Below are 5,212 nucleotides of genomic sequence, written 5' to 3'. Positions count from 1 at the left end.
TCATTGTACTGAAAGCTGTTGGTGGATCTCTCATTTAAAACCCAGAGACATGGTGTGGTCTGAACAACAACAGCAGGATCTTAGCAGCAATTAGCCGCAGTTTGTTCTCGAGAAGACTTCAAAATCTACTTCTGATACCTTTATTTTGGAATAATAGTATAAATCAAGGCTGGTATCAAGTAATTGGTTCACCAGTTGAAATCAATATTTGTTTGAGTGATCTGATATTGGTTAATAAAATCCAGAAATGAATGCTTCAACATGTTAAACATGTTTATGTAATGTCCTACTGTTAAATCTACCCACCACTGTGACTTTTTCCCAGACACTTTTTTTGCCTCATAAAGGTGAACAGCAGGACTTGCTGTGTCTCTATGAGCCTACTCGTGGAGTAGTGTGTGTAAAGGGGTGGGGGGGGGGGCGCCTTGATAATCCAGCATAAAGGCATCCTTTCCAGCTGGGACAGAGATTCATACAGTTTGATAAAGTAGTTATTGGACTTTAACTTATCATTGCACTCTCAGTAATGTAGTTGTCCTCGATTTAGGTTATTCTGTACATCTCATCCGCATTCTTTCCTGTATCCACCGTGTGTGATTGTGTGTGTTTATGTGTGCGTGTGTGGGGGGGGGGGATGGGGGGGGACGGAGCAGCAGCCTCGCCCACTGCAGCGAGTAGACAGGATTGGATCAGCAACTTTCAACGGCTTTATAGTGAAAAAACGTTACAGAGTACATTGATGTTACAATGTATACAGGTTGGCAGGACGTCTTTTGCTGTACGTTGTGTTGGTGAGATGTTCAAGTCACACACGTCTCGTCTTCATATCACAAACAAGGAAATTAGTCAGACCTGTTCACAATCCCGATTGGCAAGTGGCTGCGCGTGGGACTGCTGGGATTGTCGCATCTTCCTGTGATGCTGGCCCCTGATTGGTCTGGGCCAGTAAGCAACTCTGTACCCTGCTTACCGATAGTTACACTTCTGAATCACTCAATTCTCATTGGCTACCAGCCAACGGGGCAGGTGGATTGACAATGCTACCCACCAATTGCAATATTCACCCTTATTTGGCAGGTGAGCGGATGGAAATGTCATGCCCTGACCGTGAGTGTAGAGATTTCCTTGGCAGGCAACTCACATCATGGAGTTGTAACACAGACTAGCTGCAGCTAGAACAGCTGAGTGCAAACGATGGAGGTACTGAGAGCTCATTTGAGTTTCAATGACACTGTTTATACTGCTCAGAGAAATGTGTTAAAAACACAAACCTCCGTTGCTGCAAACATCCTTACAGCACGGCAGTCACTAAGAAGTCCTTTTTTAGTGACTGCCGAACTAAAGCAGATATCACACACAATACACATCACCAAATCACCTTGATTGACACGCATGGAACAGATGTTTGTACTGAATAGACCATCATAATAAAATCACTATAGATGATTCGCCTGCAATGATTGTTAGGACCCCATAGGGGCCGCGAACACCCTGGCCTATGTAACTTGAGTTTGCTTTTGTTGCACCAGAAGCAAACTCTCCACAGGACTTGACTGTGTGTGGTAGTATAGCTCCACCTGCTGCTGATTTCCTGGCAACCATTGTGGACTCAAGTCAACAACGATAAACATTTAAAGGCTCACCACAAGCATAGTAGAAGTAAAAGCTCTATGCTAAAATGCTCTCTGGATGCTTTTATATAGACCGTATTGGTCCCTAAAACTGTATCTGAAGTCTCTTTATATAGACCTTAGTGGTCCCCTAATACTCTATCTTAAGTCTCTTTTATATAGACCCCACAGGTCCCCTAATACTGTATCTGAAGTCTCTTTTATGTAGTCCTTAGTGGTCCCCTAATACTGTATCTGAAGTCTCTTTATATAGACCTTAGGGGTCCCCTAACACTGTAATCTCTGTTTCAGCACCATGGACAGGTCCTCTCGTTTTTAGTAACACATCTGTTCGACACCATGGACAGGTCCCTTTGTTTTAGTATTTGGTACGGTTTCAGCACCATGGACAGGTCCCCTCTGTTTTAGTAATTAGTACTGTTTCATCACCATGGACAGGTCCCCCTCTGTTTTATTAACACATTTCTGTTTCAGCACCAGGGACAGGCCCCCTTTGTTTTAGTATTTAGTATGGTTTCAGTACCATGGACAGGTCCCCTTCTGTTTTAATAACACATTTCTGTTTCAGCACCAGGGACAGGCCCCCTTTGTTTTAGCATTTAGTATGGTTGCAGCACCATGGAAAGGTTCCTCTGTTTTAGTAACACGCCTCTGATTCAGCACTAAGGACAGGTCCCCCTTCTGTTTTGGTAACACATCTCTGTTTCAGCACCATGGACAGGTCCTCCTCTGTTCTACTAACACATCTCTGTTTCAGCACCATGGACAGGTCCCCTCTGTTCTACTAACACATCTCTGTTTCAGCACCATGGACAGGTCCCCCTCTGCTTTAGTATTTAGTGCTGTTTCAGTGCTGTCTATAGACTCTGTTGTGTGTGTATTCATGTGTCAATCAGTGGTCTTAACTCCTGCAATGTGAAATTGTTTCACATCTTTTTATTCTGAGGGCTTACAGGGATTCAAACAATCACTCATTGCCAATCCGAAGACACCTTTCCAAAGATATCTTTCTTAAGTAAAGCAAATAATAAGAAAGGGCTACAATCAGTGGAGCCACTCTGCCTGTCTTATATCAGTATGGCTCATGTGTTGTTTGTTAATGATGTAACTGGGGAATAAATGATTAAAAGGGTAACTATAACACACTTATTTTATGACTGTGCCATTATTTGAACATTTTTTGCACAACCTCCTCAACTCCACCTTATGCTCTACACTCCTACACTGCATTTTGTTGTGGAATCCTGTACAAAACCATGACCCTTTATCAACTTTAAACTTACATCCACTGTGTATACAAATCTTTTTTACATTTTTGTGGAATAGCACACCTAATGTCAAATCTGTAAAATCAAGTTGATTATAAACTACATTTAAAAACACTGACCATGCTGGTTCAATTGGTCTGGGGAATGTCCGTTTTTGCATTTGATCTGTTTAACCAACAGAGGGCAGCAAATGCTAAACCCTGAAAGACCAATGCCATAGATGAGGTCAAATAAGATAAGATAAGATAATACTTCATTCATCCCACAGTGGGGCAATTTCCTTGTTACAGCAGCATTTCTGCACATTAAAAAACAACAACAAGCCAACAGAAAAGCAAACAAACAGCAACAAACAATTTGCAAAAGTACTGAATGGATGTAAAGCGTAAAGTGGCATTATACAAAAGATATTAAGTAAAGTTAGGTGGCCATAGTGCAAGTGAATGAGTGACGTGAAATTAAATAGAAGAACAGGTAACACAAATACTGTAGCAAAAGTGAGTCCCCATGGTATAGATGATATTGAGTTTAACTATAAGATACATAAGTACTCGGAATGGAAAAATATAAATACAGATGATAATTGAATAATTGAAAGTTAAAGTCTGCCATCTCGGGAAAAGATGCAATTGAAATGATCAGATCATATGAGAAACAGGCTACATTACAGATATACATCTGAATTTTAAATTATACCCCCTGGCAGTCATACTAGTGAGTCATTGGTCCTAAATGTTCCACTTGTTGGACAGAATTAGGAAAAACTGCAATTGAGTATTATGAGGCAGTGTTGGCCTAAAGGTTAAAGATGTGAGTTTGTGACCGGGAGGCCATCATAGAATCTGGGTGGGGAAAGTCCCGGCCTCATTTCCACCACTGAGGTGCCCTTGAGCAAGGCCCTTCAGTGGAGCTCAACCGCTCTGGCTTCTTTGTGTTTCTTTAGACCAATCACAGGCGCCTGTATGCCATGATGCTGCCCTCGTAAAATAGACAGCAGAGATTGCTGCAGGGCGTGCAAAAGTTGCGCCGGGTGTCAGCTTTTTTCACAGCAATATCCATCCGCTGAGTCATTCGATTAAATAGGCTACTGATTTCTAAAGTTGTATGGCAGATATTTGCTGTGTTTGTCGGTTTCGGGTCAAGACCTCTGTACTGTAAATCCCATAGCACCGACTAATAATGACCAAAAACTGTGCGCCAGCTTCCCTCAACAGACAGATTTACCCCTGTCACACACACACACACACACACACATACACACACACACAGGCACGCTCGCGCACACATGCTCACAAACAAACACAAGCAGAATTAATCTGGATTTGGTGGGTGGAAGATTGCTGCACTTGATGGAGAGCCAACCTCATGACATTACATAAAGCTTTTTTTTCCTATCTTGCTTCATTAGAGGTTTATCTATACAGACACCAACTGTTAGATGATCACACGGCCCAGACGGGTCCAAATCATGTGCCATCATTTTTAAAAGCAGTGTTGCAGTGTGCTCAGTCATTACCACAGCATATGGGAAGCAGTTTAAGTTGACTTTCATAATGTTATGTTAATAATTTGAGAGATAAATGAGCTGCCAGAGCAACAAAGAGAGAGAGAAGTCTCCACTGTGAACGTTGTCCATGAAATTAAAGGATGAGCCAATAAAAAACAAGTCGGATAACATGTGACTGCAACATTTAAGAAAGTTTTGCTTTTATTCCGTTTATCATCACCACAAGCTGTGTTGCTGGAAGTATTGTTATTACAGGTTACTTTTACCAATGATGCTTCCTTTTAAAGACTGATATTTATCCTAAAATGTATTAATACAAAATAAAAGATTCCCATCTCCATGAAGCTAGAATTCCTACAGTATAAACGCCTCTGAAACAGGTTTTAGACCATCCTGAATCAACCCTAACCCAAACACATTCTCCATCATGTGATGTGATTAAAACCCGGACTAAAGAAATAATGATTCAACACTTTGAGAAATATGCATATTCATTCTCAATATGAGAGTGATGTAAGAAGATTGCTATCAATCAAAGGCTGGAGTCAGGATTTGGTTAGCCTAGCTTAGCATTAATACTGGAAACAGGGAAAACAGCCAGACTCTCTCCAAAGTTCAAAAATACACCAGATAACTATGAGTCTGAATAATTAAAACTTCTTTGTAATTTTAAGGGGCATTCAACGCACACCATACCCATTGGCAACCATCGTCCATCAACCATCCCTCTGCCCAGTGCTTTTCTGTAGTGCGGCTACAGGCAACAGTGTGGGTTTCCAGATACAGTCAGCATCAAACCTGGCAAC

General features: G+C 41.5%; 1 long non-coding RNA gene across 1 annotated transcript in view; it reads left to right on the top strand.

Moving 5' to 3' along the window:
• The window catches only part of LOC117961365, a 23,865-nt gene extending 22,590 nt beyond the window's left edge, over positions 1-1,275 (top strand). Inside the window, exon 3 of the long non-coding RNA XR_004660389.1 lies at positions 1,113-1,275. This is a non-coding gene — a long non-coding RNA (uncharacterized LOC117961365). The remainder of the gene's footprint in view (positions 1-1,112) is intronic.
• The last annotated feature ends 3,937 nt before the right edge of the window (positions 1,276-5,212 follow it).

The sequence above is a fragment of the Etheostoma cragini genome, chromosome 18, assembly GCF_013103735.1.
Source record: "Etheostoma cragini isolate CJK2018 chromosome 18, CSU_Ecrag_1.0, whole genome shotgun sequence".
NCBI lineage: Eukaryota > Metazoa > Chordata > Actinopteri > Perciformes > Percidae > Etheostoma > Etheostoma cragini.
The sequence above is the reverse complement of the archived record's forward strand: the minus strand, read 5'-3'. Positions and strand labels throughout refer to the sequence as shown.